Genomic DNA, 19,296 nt, shown 5'->3' on the forward strand with positions numbered 1-19,296 from the left:
CCTCTTAGGAAACCACCGTTAACGCTTTCAAAAACAAAGCCCAAGATCTTTGAAGTAGTAGTTGTCTTGGAAAAGTTGTACTTGATTAGCACTGGTAAAATGTCATGACAAAAAAGAAACTGAAAAGAAAATAATGATGTTACTGGATAATTATTTCATGAGGCAGTTTCATAGGCTTTTATGATTACAGATGATGGAGAGTGGTTATACTGTAAACTCCTAATTATTCCAGGCAGATTAATTGCATTGTATATTTTCCTCAGTGCTCTATTTCCCTGATGCTTAGGATTATTAACAATAATAATATTAACAATAATATAATCAATGGCATTCATTGAGAACATACCATGCTCAAAACACTGTACTAAGCACAGATAGAGAAAAGATAATCGGGTAGGACATAGCCCCTTGCTCGCAGTCTAATAAGGAGAGGGGGATGAGTTATTGAGCCAGTTATACAGGAGGGGAAACTGTGGCACAGAGAAGTCAAGTGACTTGCCAAAGGTCACACAGCAGACAAGTGGCAGGGCCATCATTAGAACTCAGATCCACTGACTCCCAAACATATGATGTTTCCACTAGGCCGCATCGTTTCCCTTCCCTTGTCTGTGAGGAGGGTGGAGAGTATTTGAGGATCAGGCCTATGCACCAGGATGGGCTGAGTATCCAACAACTATTTACATTTCAAGTGAACAGCTGAAAGGTGTGTGGTCAAAATCCTGAGCATGCTTTGCATATGCCTGTCTCACAAATTGCTTAAAAAACAGTCAGCACCAGTGGCTGTGGTTTAAGCAGGTTCTCCCAAACAGGTGTGCCATCCTCAAAAATGAAGCTCAGTTCCGTTTCAAAAGGGAAAGTGTGGATTGTGGAAAAAAAGAGATAAAACGTTACTGGGTGATTGGGGAGACTGAAATCAGCAGTGTAAAAATCTCTAGGTTATGCTGGAAGGAGGCAAAAAGCAAGAGCAGGAGATCACAAAAACCTTCAGGTGCCAGATTGCCATTGTTTCCAAGAAACCAAGTTCCAATAATAATAATGATGGTATTTATTAAGCGCTTACTATGTGCAAAGCACTGTTCTAGGCGCTGGGGGGATACAAGGTGATCAGATTGTCCCACGTGGGGCCCACAGTCTTAATTCCCATTTTACAGATGAGGGAACCGAGGCACAGAGAAGTTAAGTGACTTGCCCAAAGTCACACAGCGGACAATTGGTAGAGTTGGGATTTGAACCCATGACCTCTGACTCCAAAGCCCGTGCTCTTTCCACTGAGCCACGCTGCTTCAATAAATGCCATTATTATTACTATTATTATGGGAATGAGAAGTAGCGTGGCCTAGTGGAAAGAACACAGGGCTGGGAATCGAGAGACCCATCTGCCAGTTGCCTGTTGTGTGAACTTGGCTAAATCACTTAACTTCTCTGTGCCTCAGTTGCCTCATCTGTAAAATAGGGATTCAACACTTTTTTTTGGCGTTTGTTAAGGTCTTACCTTGTGCCAGGTACTGTACAGTGTGTTGGGGCAAGATACAAGCTAATCAGGTTGACCACAGTCCAGGTCCCACATGGGGTTCATAGGTTAATCCCCATTTTAGAGACGAGCTAATTGAAGCACAGAGAAGTGAAATGACGTACCCAAGGTCACACAGCCGACTAATGGCGGAGCTGGGATTAGAACCGAGGTCCTTTGGCTCCCAGGCCTGTGTTCTTTCCACCAGGCCATGCTGCTTCCAATACTTGGTCTCTCTTCCCTTTAGATTGGGAGCCCCGCAGAGGGCAGGGAGGATGTCTGATCTGATCATCTTGTATCTACCTTGGCACATGGTAAGCACTTAACAACGTCTACTGTGACTACTATGACTAATACTACATGTATACTATGACTAATACTATATATATTGTATATATGGTTGTACATATTTATTACTGTATTTATTTATTTATTTTACTTGTACATATCTATCCTATTTATTTTATTTTGTTGGTATGTTTGGTTTTGTTCTCTGTCTCCCCCTTTTAGACTGTGAGCCCACTGTTGGGTAGGGACTGTCTCTATGTGTTGCCAATTTGTACTTCCCAAGCACTTAGTACAGTGCTCTGCACATAGTAAGCGCTCAATAAATACGATTGATGATGATGATAATACTAAGCGTTATAGTTAGTTATATAACTAGTTATATAACTCTAGTTATAGTATAGTATATACTATATATAGTATAGTATAGTATATAGTATAGTATAGTTATAACTAGTTGTAGTAATATAATATTAAGACTACATTGTCTGTGCTGTGACTATGGCCATGTCCTTAACCTCTCCGTGCCTCAGTTATCTAATCTGTAAAATGGAAAATGAGACTGTGAGCCTCATATGGGACAGGGACTGTATCCAACCTGATTTTCTTGTTTCCACCCAGTGCTTAGTACAGTGCCGGGCACATAGTAAGCACTTAACAAATACCACAATTATTATCATCATTACTATTATCATTATTACCTTCTTTGATATCCTTATTAACCCCTGGGGGCTTATACTTGTGTTCCATTTGGAAGGAGATTGAGGTCCAGTGGCAGAGAAATGGAAACATGAAGAGTCCAGATTATCCTACCTTCTCTAATCTGCCCCGGATCCCTGCCTATGCGCTTCTTTGTCTGGACCCGGTTATGAGTAGGGATAGAGGAATGTAGAATGTGGTGTTAAAAAGACACCTTAAATAGATACTGTCCAGTGAACTCTACATGACACTATTCAGGCTTTATTTTTCCGTCTGATATATTTGAGGTGCTATTTAAATATTAATGTTTTTACTTCAGATTTCCTATTCTATTGATTATAGCATGCATCTTGTCAGATGGTGCTCTGTCTTCCTCATAAAAGCAATCAAAGCAGCATAGAGAACCTGAATTTTAAAAACAACCCAATGAGGGCAGTATAAATCACAACAAACTAGCCCCCTATGGTCAAAAGAATATTTCAGCACCGAAGTATGTTGCTTTTTTTGTGGAAAATAACGACGAAGTGCCTAGCTTTATCCAGTAAACACTTTCATTTGCTTAAGTCCAATATGGATATTTGTGCTTCATTAAATACAAGCTTCCAACTTTATCTGCTGCTTAAAATACTCCTTTTCTGCCAGAAAGAGATATCAAATTAGACTACTTTTCTTTGTGGATATTTTCTCAACATTAAAACCTGAGATGTACTGTTTTAAAAATACTGGAAATATTTACTGGAGGCTTTCTTAATTTTTCTCCATTGGAAGGGGGAAGGGAAGACTGTACAAAGGCCCAAAAGGTGTGATTCCATAAATTTAAATAATTGCAAAATGAATTAATTTCAGACTAATTTCATATCTCTGTGCCATCTACAGAGACCCAGTACGTGATATTCCAATAAATAATTGCCTATTTTATTTGTGTTCATGGTCCTAAGTTTTCTAATATGTAGACTTTCCTGTAATTCAGTAAAGTAGTTAAAATGCTGTGAAAGAGCACCTCCATTATAATTTTATGTTAGTGGTTCTGTGACTTGTCTGTTCAGCACAATTATTTTGGATGCAGTTTAAGAAAACTGCTGTTAATACTGTTTTCACAAGTTGTTACGCTCAGGAGCACAAAAATATGGAAGTTCTTGACTGAAATATGATTCTCCTAAAAATGCTTGGTTGTGTCCACTGAAATTTTTCATTGTCACATTGCCTTTTAAATATGCCCCCAAACCTTCAGCAGGGTTAGAATGAGTATTATTAGCCAATCGTCAGTGACTAAGGGAAAAAAAATTGAAATTTTGACCATTGATAGTTTATAGTGTTATATCTCCTACTTTCTGAAACTCTTTTTTACCCTCACTTTCTCGGCATACAGTAATGCCTTTGAGCTGGAATCTCATTTCCTGGGGATTCAAAGCTCCCCAGAGAGAATTTCCTTTCAGAGGGGAAGAGGATGCAGCCGTGTTGGGCTCTTCAGAAGGCTGTGTGGTCTAGTGGAAGGGGCATGGTTCTGGGAGTCAAGGGACCTGGGCAAATCACTTCATTTTTCTGTGGCTCTGTTTCTTCATCTGTAAAATGGGCATGCAGTACCTGGTCTACCTCCTACCTAGACTCTGAGCCACCCTGAAAAGCAGGTTGTGGGGAGCTGGCTAATCATGAGCCCCATGTGGGACAGGGACTGTATCCGACCTGTTGATCTTGTATCAACTCCAGAGCTTAATCAATCAATCGTATTTATTGAGCGCTTACTGTGTGCAGAGCACTGTACTAAGCACTTGGGAAGTACAAGTTGGCAACATATAGAGACAGTCCCTACCCAACAGTGGGCTCACAGTCTAAAAGGGGATGCCTGGCACATATTAATGAGTGGAGCAGGCCAAATTAGTTATGCTTTGGGAGTAAGGCTTTCGCTGGGCCAAAGGACTGAACCCCTGAGATGGCCTCAGATGGCCTGGTCTGAATCAGGGCTGCGCGGGAGGGCCCAAGGCATAGCCTTTCCACCATTTGGACTCAATCAATCAATGCTATTTATTGAGCATTTACTGCGTGCAGAGTACTCAATCTTTTGGAGCCCCCATTTTACAGATGAGGTCGCTGAGGTACAGAGAAGTTAAATGACTTGCCCAAGGTCACAAAGCAGTCAAGTGGCAGAGCTGGGATTAGAATCCAGGCCCTTTTGGCTCCCAGGCCTGTGCTTCTTTCTTTCTTTGCGTCTTGGGAGATCACCCTTCTCCCTGCCCTCTTAAACCCCCTCCCCCACCCCAAAACCAGCCACCTTGGGTAAAGTTTTGGTGACTTAACTGGGGCTGCTGACAAACTTCTAAAACAGTTTTTCAGGCTTTGAAGCAGGGAGAGAGTAATTGTCTGTCAGATATGAGGCGGAAGGGCATTCCAGACAGAGGCAGGATGAAGACAAGATGTCGATGGTGAGGTAGTCGAGATTGAGGTACAGTGAGGAGGTTAGCACTAGGGGAGCAAAGTACGCGGGCTGGACTGTAGTAGGAGAGTAGCAAAGTGAGGTAGGAGGGGGCCAGGTGATTGAGTGCTTTAAAGCCAATGGTGAGGGGCTAGGATGTCCCTAAATACTAGCATCCTATCCAAGAAGGATGCCTAGGGACCATTGTGATTAAAAATGTCGTCTTATTCTTCTCAATTGGCTAATCTGACAGTTCGTTCTACTGAAATTATCAAGCAGCTAGTACAGTGCTCTGCACCCAGTGAGCGCTCAATAAATATGATTGATTGATTGATGGAATTATTCAAACTAGTTTAGGGAGCCATCCAACCATATACACTTTTTACAGTTGTTCGTTAAAATTAGAGTTAAATGTAAAGGACCTTAACCTCCAGTAATTTTTCTCCCATTCAGACATTGAGATATTCAGAAAGGATTCAAGTCTTCATTCATTATAAAATATCAATAGTTATTCACATAGCAAATAACCTAAAGATAAAGAGATTTAGCAGAAGGACTTTTTAAATTGTTCTGTCAGTCACTCACTTTTCAAGATTATTAAAATATCCATATTCTTATTTATCAATATGTAGGAGCAAAAATAATATATGCTTTTAATAAGTTAATTCTGTATTGTTAAAAGGAATAATTACAACTGGGAAGCAAGGTCAAAGTTATTCACCATATTTGCACTGAATGTGGGAAACTGAATATATCGTATCTAACATGTTTTTATCTTTGTGCTTTTTCAGCAGGCATCTTCAAAGGTTTTGCAAGTCTCGGTCACCTCCATCAGAGAAAGAAGTGGCGATACTCATGTATACATTTTTGCAAAGACTTGACAATTAGGGTTGTGAAAATTGTTTCATTTAAATCTGCAAGCAAGTGTGTTTTCAACCATGGAACAAGACTTGAGAAAAAAACACCACTAGCATCGGATATAAGACAAGCCACAAAGCTTTCCTCAGAATTAAGGTAAATTTGTTGGGTTTTTTTTTCTAGTCATGTAAAGATGCATTTGCTAATTTGTTCAAAGGCTGAAATTTTGAAATAGAACATCTTAGTGTCATAATTCCGTCCACATAGATTGAACGTTTCTTTCAGTTTCTCCCGTTGTCTCTCTTCATTTCACACATCTATATCTATCTGTATGTATCTGAAGAGTGCATGATATAAACCAGCAAACACTAGTTACAATTTTAGTGTGTCTCTATTATTCTAAATTATTCTTTACTAAATGTCAGTTGAAGAAAATGCAGAGTACATGCATGGTATGTTCAGAATCAGTGAACCCTGTTTTCTGTACTTAAACACTCCTGCAGTCACAGGCAGAGGAAGCAGAAATGATAGCCCATTGCGAATGTTCCTGTGGGAACACAAGACTTCAGAGAGGAGAAACAGGAAATAGAAGAGATGTTTCAAATTGCAGCATTCTCTAAAATAAATACTAAAATGTAGCCAATATGACATTAGCACCAGGCTATCAAGTCAAGTTTCAAAGACCTTCAGATACTAATTTTCAGCTCAGAAGAGACCGTTATTGAAGTGAACACATTCAAATTATTTATGTTCCTTAGAGAAAACTAGTATTAAAAAATTGTGACTACTTGCTTTGCTACTACTTTTAAAACGAAGAAGCAAGGAATGAGAACACATTTATCTGGGGCATTTCCAGAAAATAAGTATTCCTTAATCTCCCGGTAAACAGACACAAATATACCCAAGTTAATTTCAAGACAGATTTCCCCTGAGACCTATGTTTCCAATATCCACTGAATATCTGATTACTTTATGCTGTTAACAAACACAACACAGGTACAATGGGGAAAGACCTGGAGTCATTATAAGTGGTGCTCACCAAACTAGTCCAATAAATATGAAATTGAATAATCAGACATTTGGGAATCTATAATCCAACTCAAATTAAGTCCCATTTTAGTTTCAACATTGGGCTTTAGAGGTCTATAAACAAAAACTTTCATATTTCTCTCTGTCTCTTTCTCTCCCTCTTTCTTTCTCCTTCTCCTCCCCCGCCCCCCGCCAACTCCCCCAACACACAGATGAAGCAAACCCTCACACATTCAACCATATTTCTTCCTTGGGTATATACACTGCTGATTTCTTCAGGTAAGGAATCTCGTCATTGGACACTCAATAATGTTTGTGGGCAGTATGGAGAGGTCTGTCTAGAAAACAATGCCTACAAGTCTATGTTCAGAGGAGGTGAGTAATTGCAGAAGGAGATGTGTTTGACCTGAGTCTTTATTGCCTTTCATCAGAAGGTCTTGTTTCAGTGTGGTGTTGGCTACATGTCAAGTTAGCCCACTTTGAAACAGCTTCCACTTTCTTCGTGGGATGAATAGTGTGAAAGCTTCATCCTCCTATTGCCTTGTTGGCAAATTTTTTCTTTTTGTTGGGTAAATTTCCATTCAGTTTTATCATAGAGAAGCAGTATGGCCTGGTAGATAGGACACAAGCCCGGAAGTCAGAAAGACCTGGGTTCTAATCCCGACTCCGCCATCTGCTGTGTGACCTCGGGAAAGTCACTTCATTTCCTCTGGGCCTCAGTTACCCCATCTGTGAAATGGGGATGAGGACCGTGAGCCCCATGAGGGACATGAACTATGCCCAACCTAATTACTTTGTATCTTCCTCAGCACGTAGAACAGTACCTGGCACATAGTAAGCGCTTAACAAATACCATTAAAAAAATTCATAGCTTTGCCAGGCTAAGGTTCCTCAGGCATATGGGCTTCCAGGCAACCTAGTTTGTCTACGATAGGCCATTTAAGAGTACCTATTTTGATCCTCCTCCCTCTGTTAATTCCTCCTGACAGCTGCTCCGACCCCTAGAACTACTGCAGAGAGATGTTGCCTATACAGGAACTGAACAACTAATGTTTTGACTGTCCGTTTACATAGGAATTTTGTTCAGATTTTCCCACCATCACCAGGATACAAACCAAAGTTGTTTTTTTTGTTAATTGTGATGGGTTGCATAGAGCCATCCCCTCTCTCATGATTGAGAGAATTAGGACAGAGCATCCTCTTGATATTTTTTTTAAATGGTATTCGTTAAGCGCTTATTATGTGCCGGGCAATGTATTAAGTGCTAGAGTAGATGAAAGCTTAATCAGGTGGGACTCAGTCCCTGTCCCACATGTGGCTCACCATCTTAATCTCCATTTTACAGATCAATTAACTGAGGCCCAGAGAAGTTAAGTGACTTGTTCAATGTCACGCAGCAGACAAGTGGTAGAGCTGGGATTAGAACCCAGGTCCATCTGATTCCCAGGCCTGTGCTCTCTCTCCACTAGGCCACACTTCTTCTCTTGATATCCACAGAGTTGGAACAGCCTGACGAGAGTCAATAGCAATCTCGGCTGTGTTCCCCAGAGCGGGGTCTACCATGAATCTATCTCAGTAGACCTTGTACCAAACCTGAACTGTGATCGAGGAAAGTCTTAATTTTCACTCAGGTCTCAGTGACATACCCTATTCAAGAATTTCTCCCGTTCATCACTTGGTCTACTGAAAAACATGAGGAATTTCATTTGGCCAAAAAATCAGTAATATTGAAAGTGGTAGTTTAGGGGTTTCATTTAATCAATCAATCAATTGTATTTATTGAGCGCTTACTGTATGCAGAGCACTGTACTAAGTGCTTGGGAAGTACAAGTTGGCAACATATAGAGACAGTCCCTACCCAGAGATTCTTCTTGAATAAGATTGGATTATAGGGAAATAGGAAATGCTGTTAAGGAATAGTATTAAGGAAGTGGATTGTCTCATTCAAAAACCCTCAGTTGTATTTATTGTGTGCAGCACTGTACTAACTGCTTAAATGTGCACTCTCCTTGGATATAGTCATCCAAGGGAGATTTAAGTTCTTATAATCTTCTCTGCAGATTAGAATTCCTGAGAAATGGAGTAGCCTTTAGTAAAAGAGAGTGAATTGATCGCAGACCCTGAGTATTTTAGGGGACATTGTGTGCTCGAATTCCATCCTAGTATATAAGGAACTTTAGCAACTACTTGATACAGTTCAGCTTGAGAGATATTGAAAATATTAAACTGAAGTCATGGAATGAAGGGCATCCCTGATATGAGATAACTTCTTTGTACAGACCTCCTTGTTGGTCCAGGAGTCTGGAGGTGGATTGCTGCCTCTTGGGTACAACTATATGGCCATTTTGCCTGGATTCTGGCCTTCTGCTCTCCAGATAGATGGATGGGAAAACTCAATAGGAAGAGGGGGAGAAGGAAATATCTGGCAATCAGGTGACTATAACAATGTTAGTGAATATAACACTAAAGGTGTGACTTTAAAATATTTGTTGTATTTATATGGCTCAGGATCAAATTCAGACTTTGGATTGTTCCAAAGCCTCTGACCTGACCCAATGGCATAGCAGTAGTAGTGATAATAATATTTCCTCAGCACTGGGGTAGATGCAAGAGAAATGAGACCACAGCCCCTTGCATTTTTAGAGCTCATTTTTGTTCTTTCACAGCACTTATCTCATCTTGGCCTCATAACATCCCTGTGAGGTGGGGAGAGGCAAGTGTCGCTAGCCCCAGAAAGGACTGGGACCGTATAGCAGTCCAATGGGACTCCCCCTTTTAGACTGTCTCCCCTTTTTAGACTGACTCCCCCGTCTCCCCGTTTTAGACTGTGAGCCCACTATTGGGTAGGGACTGTCTCTATATGTTGCCAACTTGTACTTCCCAAGCGCTTAGTACAGTGCTCTGCACACAGTAAGCGCTCAATAAATACGATTGATGATGATGATGAATGGGACTAGGACCCAGGTCTCCTGATTAACAGACCCAGTCCATTTCCATTAGGTCATGCTGTCATCAGTCTTTTTTCTCCTTAAAACATGCTTAGCTGGTGTTTTTGTAACAAACCTTTTGCCCTTGGATTTCAGGCCCGGAGTTTCATTGTCTCTCCAAGCATATAAAATAGTTCGTAAATTAAGTAAAAATAAATGGGTAATGCTAAGCCAGCTCTTTTTTTTCTTACCACTGACGCTTCCTCCTCTTCATGTTCCATAATTATCAGCTACAGGATTTTGCTACCATGGAAAATTACTGAAATATGAATAATGATTATCCTGACATTCCAACAGCCTCTTCCAGTTATTAGTATGCAGTAACTGTTGGAGAAAGTGCTACTAAGCAACTTTCTTTTTCATCCTGTTCTTCTGAATATAATTTAAGCTGAATTTGCATGTTGTTTGTTCTTCCCCCAATACCTAACAGGATATAAATTCTCTTGTTGAATCTGTGTGTGTGAATGCATGCCCACTTTACTACGAAGGTACATTTTAGGGTGTTTGAAATTAAACTAGGCTTACCTTCTCAATAACTTCTGAGTGTAGAAAGGGTTTTATCATGGAAATATATGGAAAATTAGGCTTTTGTCCAGTTTTCTAAGATAGTTCCCAGCAGCGAGTTGAAAATTTGGCAATGTTGTGATTTTTCCCAACAACAACAAAAAAAATTGAATTATGAAAGAGGACCAAAACTGCTTTTGATTAAAAAACTCTGGAAGACCAGGAAGAATGAACTCTGACAGTCTTGGTAGTTTCTTGAGTTAATTGTTAGAGGATCCTAAAAATAACTTCATACTGATCAGCTGTATGGTAGGGCAGTAGGTGGATATTTGTCTGGTTTTATGCCAGAGAGACCAGTTTCAGCTGATTTTCTGCCTGTCAGATATGTTGAGGGGAAGTGGTAATCGACAAAGTGATGCCCAGAATTTTTGAGTGCCACTGGTGGCCTCCTGAAAAGGCACTGAAGCCTCTCTTTTAACTGTGGTTTAGTGGGGCTTCCTCAATCAATCAGTCAATCATTGTCTCTTGCCCCTGTCTGAACTAAGAGGATTTAAATATGAAAGGTTTTTAACAGAAGGAATGCTTCTTTGTAAATGTAAGCGTATATCTTGAATCTTCCCAAGACACTCGGCATGATAATGTGATTTTTCAAAATGGGTTTTGTGGTAATAAAAAAAACTGATTTAAGGTAACCCATCTAGAGGGATCAAAATTGAAATTTAAGCCTGAGAAAAGTGAAGCAGAGCTATTAATTTCCATGTTGATGGAATCGATTCTTCAGAATAACAAAAGGATTTTCTATATTGGTAAAAGTTACTAAAGTGACAAAGCATCACTCATATTTGCAGATTTAAAGGCAGACGGATTTATTTGAACCTCTAATACATTAGAGACAATAAATATACATCTCAATAGGTTGAGTAAGAAGCTTCTCTCTCTCAGCTTCTTGGATTTCCATGTTATAGAAACCAATATTGTTCATTATTTTCTAAGATTATTCTGTACGTTTCACTGTTAAGATTAGAATTAATCAGTGGTATTTATTGAGTACTTACTGGGTGTAGGGTACTGTACTCAGCACTTGCTGAAGCCTACTTTTCTAGCAAAGATCAGCAGTACCTACAGTTGCTTAAACTAAATTCCCAGAGGCTGCCCTCTGTGGGTTTACACACTTTTATGCTAAGGGAGGATGATTGAACCAGTCAATCAACCAACCAGTGGTATGTATTGAGCACTTAACTGTGGACAGAGCACTGTACTAATCACTGGGGAGAGTACAGTTTAACAGAGTTGGTGGACACAATCCCTGCCCGCAAGAAGATTACAATATATTGAGACAGCCCAGTTCCCAACTTGGTCATCAACAGTCTGAAACCCATCTTTCCCCATGCTTGGTGGGTCCTTAGAGACTTTCATTTGAGGCAGGCCAGGGATGGAGCGTTTGGCAACCACAGGGCATGAAGATTTAATCAATCAATAGTGTCTCCTTACGTCTACCAACTCTGTTACGTTGTACTCTCCCAAGTCTTTAGTACCATGCTCTTTATGCACTAAGTGCTTAATAAATACAATTGGTTGATTGAAGTACTTCATGCAGTGCACAGTACTACATGCCTGGGAGAGTATGCTATAACAGAGGTGTACTAGACGTCCCTGCTGACAAAGAACTTTACAATCTACTTATAATACTGTGTAGGCACAGGGTGGGGCCAGTGCTTAAGTGCTTCAGGGGTCAGGACTCATGTGCATAGGTAATTCAGCAGAGGAAATGGGTAGGAAGAGGCAGAGATTAGTCAGGGATGATTTCCTGGAGGAAATGTGACTACTGAAGGGCCTTGAATGTGGGGGAGAGTGTCTGGTCTGCTAGATTTGAAAGGAAAATGAGTTCCAGGCATGAGGGAGGATGGAAACAAGAGAGAGACAAGAGCAAGGCACAGTAATAGGTTGGCATTATAGGTACATTGTGTGGGGGCTAGGATAAACTTCATACCTTGTTGAAAGTTGATAAGCATGTAGTACGTAGATACTCTGGGGAAGATGGTTCTACCGAGCAGGATGAGTCGGTCTGCCTCTCTCTCACCTTTTGGCCCTGCCAACCAATGACCCAGTGTTACCGTTGGTACAGCAGAACCGGGATGCAGGTTTCCAGCAAGGGACATTTTCCAGTTCCTTCCCCAGTAAGCCTGACTTCTGGGAGCTCACAACAGACTCCTTGTGAGAAGGATGGATGATGGCAAGATGCTCAAACAGCTGCCATTTGTGAACTGACTGGCAGAATCCCCAAGACCAGAGGGCAGAATAAGTGATTTACTGACCTAGTGAAATGCACACAGTCTTTAAAAATGTGACACAGCAGGGGGCATTTGGGAAAGAACAGTAGTGGACAGTCCAGACTGTAGGCCAGAATCGGGACTGAGGCTGCTGTTCCTGTGTGGAGAAACAAAACAGACAAATCCATAAAGGCAAGTGTATCAATGTGGGCTCAGGTCCCTTGAAGAGACTCCCTTTACAGGGTGCGTACAAAGGAAAATGTAGTGTCAGTTTGGAAATCGGTCCGTTCAGCCTCACTCGAACTCCTGATCAGGTTGCCCAGTCTCATAGTGACATCTCTAGAAATCAAGGACTGCTATACACTTCTTGGAAACCCAGTAGCTCAGTGAATTCCCCTGCACACAATCCTCTGCCTAGAGCCGGGATCTGGACCCAGAAGAACCTGTAGGAGCTTCAGACTCTCCTGCTCCCACATCACTTTAACCCAGGTAATTTAGACATGTTTAGTCACACGTAAACATGTAGAAACACTGTTTGACAAGCTAGCTGGAGTGCCAATAGGAAATACGTTTTATTCCTTACTGATTTTTGTCTTTTTTTCATAACCCATATCGATTCCCTGTTTTTTAGTGAATTAGGAAAGAATCTCCCCATATTTTTTTGTATTTATTTTGTGATGGTATCTGGCCATTGAAACCTGGATTAACCTCAGAATCCACGTTGGCTTGCATTTTAGCTAGATCTCCAAGCACTTCCAAGCTGTAAGGTCTCCCAGAATATTTCAGCTCTGAAATTATGCTGGTTCCTTGCTTCCAGAACCTCCTTCCTCCTCCATAAGTACATTTTGGGACCATCTGCCCTCATTTGGAACTTCTACCAAGAGGTCGGAGGAGACTTTACGACAGAATTTACCAAATGCTGGTACTCTCTCAGGACTCTGACAGACTAGTGCTTTGGAACCAATGATTTACATAGACAGTGGACTTCTTACTCCCTCAAATTAATATCGGTTGTTGTTTTTTTTCTCTCAGAGAAGCTGCTTTGGCATTTTGAGATCTTCCAGAGTGAGATGTGAATCACATTCAAAGACATTGTTACATTTTCAACATCTCATTTCAGTGGGACTCATACAGAGGCAAATTGGGCAGTTATCTGATGGATTTATGACAGTTCATGCAGGTGGTCTGAACAACTGTGGCTGATTCTACTGTTTTATTCAATTCACCAAACTAAATCTGGGGCCACTTGATCATGTAGCTATTTCCAAATGCTACTGAAAATTCAAACCAGGTGGAGCAAAAATTTTGGATTCCTATCTTTAGCCTACCAGCAGGCAAGTAGCGCCTAGAGGCTGGATGCTTACAGAATTGTGTGGCCCACTTGTAGGGAGTGAAGCGCTTAGTACAGTGCTCTGCACACAGTAAGCGCACAATAAATACGATTGAATGAATGAAGAGGCAAGGAAATTCCTCTCAGTAGAGAAGAGTCTGTAGTAACATCAGTGAACAAAAGCCCTGGGAGACAGGTGCAGAAACAGTGGAGGAGGAGGCAGAGAAAGGATGCAGAGAACAGAGGAGTGTAAAAGAATGAGTTTAGAGAAGATTATATATCAATTGAATAAATGTTTCTATTGTGAAGCAAAATCATGAACGGAGTGCCTGTTAGGAAGCGAGACTCTGGTGTCTGATACTGATATGGAGAGTGGGCCGTGCTCTACACACAGTAAGCGCTCAATAAATACGATTGAATGAATTGAATCAGAATTACTTGATAACTAGCTAATCAAGAGAGTCCTGTCCCATGCATGTGTCATAATAATAATAATAATAATGACAGCATTTGTTAAGCGCTTACTATGTGCAAAGCACTAAGTGCTGGGGGGATACAAGGTGATTAGGTTGTCCCACGTGGGGCTCACAGTCTTAATCCCCATTTGACAAGTGAGGGAACTGGGGCTCAGAGAAGTTAAGTGACTTGCCCTAGGTCACACAGCTGACATGTGGTGGAGCTGGGATTCGAACCCATGACCTTTGACTCCAAAGCTCGGGCTCTTTGCATTGAGCCAGGCTGCTTCTCTCTTGGGCTGTCAGTTATGTAGGAGAATGTGAAAGTCGTTAAAGTGCTAAGTGCCTTCCTGAGCCCCCTTTTTCCCCTCCTCCTCCCCATCCCCCCATTGCCCTACCCTCTTCCCCTTCCCACAGCACTTGCATATATTTGTACAGATTTATCACCCTATTTATCTTACTTGTACATATTTACTACTCTACTTATTTTGATAATGATTTGCATATAGCTGTAACTCTATTCTGACGGTTTTGACACCTGTCCACATGTTTTGTTTTGTTGTCTGTCTCCCCCTTCTAGACTGTGAGCCCGTTGTTGGGTAGAAACCGTCTCTGTAAGTTGCCGACTTGTAATTCCCAGGTGCTTAGTACAGTGCTGTGCACACAGTAAGTGCTCAATAAATACGATTGAATGAATGAAAGTGCCTATTTGGGGTGAAACACTTTACAAAGCAGGCCCTGCCTGTAGTGGCAACACTGGTCATATCCCTTTACCTCCATAGCTACTGTTGACAGGACATTAAAGAGAGGAGTTTGTAGACAGGGTGGTACGGAAGAAGTTTTGGAGACAGGGTGTTAAGCTTCTTACCATCTCTAGAACTTCTGTATCACACTATGCGGCCTCTCTTCAGTATTTAATGTCAATTTTCAGCATTTGCCCAGTAGCCTTTTAAGATGAGCCTATTTGGGGTGGTTTGATGACAACCATGTTTAGTTGTCTAGTGGAATTTGGAACTGTTTCCAAAGTCTAAGTACTATTTTGAAATCTCTAACAAAAGAGGATTGTATGTTGTTAAAAATTCTGTTCACAGAATCCACATGAATTTCACAGTGCTAGAGGAGATGAAAGTCCTGTCTTTTTGTATTGTTATTTTCTGTTGTAAAGTATTTATATTAAAAGCCAGGCTTCGTCTACCAGTGTAAAGAAAGTATCACATACAATACAACTTCTATTAAATAGATTAGTTTAAACATGCCCTTGAGCAACCTCGTACTTTCAGACTGGAAGCCAGAAAGTCCCCCAAATCTGAATTTCCCTGTCCAAATTGGATAAATGATTGCTCTCCCCATGCCATGTCTCTGATTATCTATATCGATCATAGGCAAGTAGATTATTTGCGATGGTTAAAATGCAAAACTCGACAAGTTAATCCTCGGTTACAACATCCTCTGTATACAATGACCAATTCACAGGTTTGTCTAGGATCTGTGGACCTCTCTGGCTAAAACTTGTCCCAAGACTGTCAGCAAAGAAACTCCTTTTCTAATAAAGTTTCAGCTTCCAATCATCTGTCATTTTAGGAAAATTCTCAATGGGAAAAGGGCAGGACTGTGCTAGCATCTCCTCCCATCTTGACACCTGGGATCCTGATTTATTTATTTATTTTACTTGTACATATCTATTCTATTTATTTTATTTTTTTAGTATGTTTGGTTTTGTTCTCTGTCTCCCCCTTTTAGGCTGTGAGCCCACTGCTGGGTAGGGACTGTCTCTATATGTTACCAACTTGTACTTCCCAAGCGCTTAGTACAGTGCTCTGCACACAGTAAGCGCTCAATAAATACGATTGATGATGATGCCCCGTACATAGTAAATGCTTAACAAATGTCATGATTGTTATTATTATTGAATCCAGGTGGATTTAACCTCAGTGTGCTGAAGGGTTTTTTCCCCCCCTTTAACAAGTATGTGTGTGTAAATGCATATCTACGAGCGTGCGTGTGTGTGTGTGTCTATTCTTTAAGTGTTTGGGAGAGTAAAATAGTACAGAATGAGCTAGATTTAGTGTACTAGAATAATTTAGTCCAAATTAGTAATTGAGGAGCACTGTGGCCTAGTAGAAAGATCAAGGGACTAAAAATCAGGAGACTTGGGTAAGTCATCTAACTTCTCTGTGTCTTAGTTTTTGTATCTCTAATGGGAACCAATACTTGGTCTCCCATGTTCTTAGACTGTGAACACCAGTGGGGCAGGAATGATGTCTGATCTTACTCCCCCACCTAGATTTTTGAGTCAAGGATCATGTCTGATTTTATTTATATTACATCTTCCCTAGCACTTAGCACAGTCGTTTGTATAATAATAAGGATGGTATTCGATAAGTGCTTACTGTGTGCCAGGACTGTACTAAGTGCTGGGGTGGATACAAGCAAATTGGGTTATACACAGTCCCTGTCCCACATGAGGCTCACAGTCTCAATCCGATATAGTAGGCACTCACCCAATGAATACTTAGTTCTTATGTCTATAATGATTCATGTCCTCTAATTTTTAATTGACTATAGGCAAATAAAATATAACAGGGTTGGCAGATATGTTCTCTGCCCTTAATGGGCTCACAATCTAGAGCGAGGAGACAGACATTAAAATAAGTTACGGATCTGTAAATAAGCGCTGTTGGCTGAGGGTAGGTGAATAAACGGTATAATGCAAGTGCAATTCTGGATTTTCAGTCAGAACCCATTCCCACTGATGTCATGACATGTGTCATGGCCCAGCGGGTCCGTCTGTCTAGTGGAAGAGCTGGGTCTAGAACCCAGGTCTCCCGATTCCTAGAGCCCTTACAGCTAACGTAGGAAATCAAAGCTATCGTGAACTCATCTGCAGAGGGTAAAAAATGAGAGTTGTGAAGTCTAGAAAGTTCCTTTTCAAAGAGGGAACGTGTTTGTCTCTCTATAAGGAAAGCCAGCTAGCAGTTCAAGGATACTTTTCCAAGTCTAATGAGTTCCATTAAGTAGCAGGTGGACTCAGTATGGCTCACATCTATAAGCGCGGCAGTATGATAAGAACCAGCGTTTTCTTTCTTGACAGTTTATCAATGGAAGTGTCTGAAACATTCAAATCAATATAGTCTCCAGAAGCCCTAGAAAACAATCCACCAACATATCCTAATGAGATAAAATTCTCAAATGTCCAAACGCAGGGTATTGATCACTTTTACCTATTGTACCTCTCCTATAGCAATGGATCTTTGTGATAGCGCAGAGTGACGTATAATTACAGGCGATTGATCTGGTACCTGCAGCGTTTTTGAACAACTGAAAAGGGACATCAATATTTTTACCATCAAAACCTCTGGCAAAATTGCATGCCCATTTTTCAAATGATTCCACTACCATCCTGTTTTTGTAATGATTTTTTTTTCTTTCAGGTGGAAAAAAATCCTAGACCTAACCACTCTGGTTATTTTACAGGCCAAGGAAAAAGTCAACAGTCTGATGAACTGTTTGCTTCTCTGCATTTTACCTTTGAGTTCTTGTGGAAAGTTGAAGGAAGGTTGACAGAGATTGTGAAGGAAAAATGTTTCCTTTTTCCGATCCCTGGGACCATGTGGTCTGCTCTAAGGCCAAAAGAAAGGAAGCAGAATGGATCATCATCACCACATTTCTTTCCAGGAAATCAATCAATCAGTCAATGCAGTTGATTAATAGCTGTGCCTCAGTTACCTGACCTGTAACATGGGGATTAAGACTAGGAGTCCCTTGTGGGACATGGACTGTGTCCGGCCTGATTAACTTTTATCTACCCCAGTGCTTAATACAGTGCCTGGCACTTAGTAAGTGCTTAACAAATACCATAAGAAAGTAGTATTTACTGACTGCTTACTGTGTGCAGAGCACTGTACTAAGCGCATGGGAGAGTACAATATAATAAAGTTGAAAGACACGATCCCTGCCCTTAAGTAGACTGTGAGCCCATTGTTGGGTAGGGACCGTCTCTATATGTTGCCAAATTGTACTTCCCAAGCGCGTAGTACAGTGCTCTGCACACAGTAAGCGCTCAATAAATATGATTGAATGAATGAAGTAACTTACAGTTTAGGTGATATCTGTCCTTTCTTGTTTAACCCAGAAACATCTGCTTTGGAGTGAGCTGGAAGAGAAATCTGACACCAAGACAAATGTTAGCAGAGATCGGGCCTCCTAATTCTAGTGTGTTCGCCCAAGTTCTCGGTACAGAGCTCTGCACAGAGTAAGTGCTCAATAATGATTGATTTATTGAATGAGATGTAAGAGTATGTGACTGCCAGTCCTTTGACTGCCACGCAGGGCCAGGGGCTTCCAGTCCAGAAATAAGCAGAGGGTGGTAAGAAGTTCAGGCCCAACTGCCGAACAAGCCTTTTAGCTTGATCAATACGTGTGACCAGCCCCAGCATCAACGTTTATCCGAGTTGACTGAATGAATAGAAGTGAATGATTTCGTAGCATATTCAGCTTAAGAAAAAGCCAAAAGTCAGCAGTTCTGTTTTATGTGGCAAACTTTTTTGCACTGTTGTTACATTTTCTCTTCTAGTAATATGGTAGTGTATGTGTTGTGTTTCCTTTAATCTGGAAATTTCATTTGAGAAGCAGCGTGGCTCAGTGGAACGAGCACAGGCTTGGGAGTCAGAGGTCATGGGTTCAAATCCTGGCTCCGCCACTTGTTAGCTGTGTGACTTTGGGCAAGTCATTTAACTTCTCTGTGCCTCAGTTACCTCATCTGTAAAATGAGGATGAAGACTGTGAGCCCCAACTGGGACAACCTGATCACCTTGTATCCTCCCCAGTGCTTAGAACAGTGCTTTGTACATAGTAAGTGCTTAACAAATGCCATCATTATTATTATTATTATTATTATTATTATAATTATAAACTTCCAACTTTTCATATTCCTCAAGGTGAATAGGTTGATTCTTTGGA

At 40.9% G+C, this 19,296-nt stretch overlaps 1 long non-coding RNA gene across 1 annotated transcript in view; it reads right to left on the reverse strand.

Moving 5' to 3' along the window:
* Positions 1-19,296, reverse strand: part of LOC119937039 — a 56,349-nt gene that overhangs the window by 32,437 nt on the left and 4,616 nt on the right. Inside the window, exons 2-3 of the long non-coding RNA XR_005453910.1 lie at positions 18,433-18,503; positions 17,864-17,957 (exon numbers count right to left, since the gene is read on the reverse strand). This is a non-coding gene — a long non-coding RNA (uncharacterized LOC119937039). The remainder of the gene's footprint in view (positions 1-17,863; positions 17,958-18,432; positions 18,504-19,296) is intronic.

This window comes from Tachyglossus aculeatus, chromosome 14 (genome assembly GCF_015852505.1).
Source record: "Tachyglossus aculeatus isolate mTacAcu1 chromosome 14, mTacAcu1.pri, whole genome shotgun sequence".
In the NCBI taxonomy this organism is placed as follows: domain Eukaryota; kingdom Metazoa; phylum Chordata; class Mammalia; order Monotremata; family Tachyglossidae; genus Tachyglossus; species Tachyglossus aculeatus.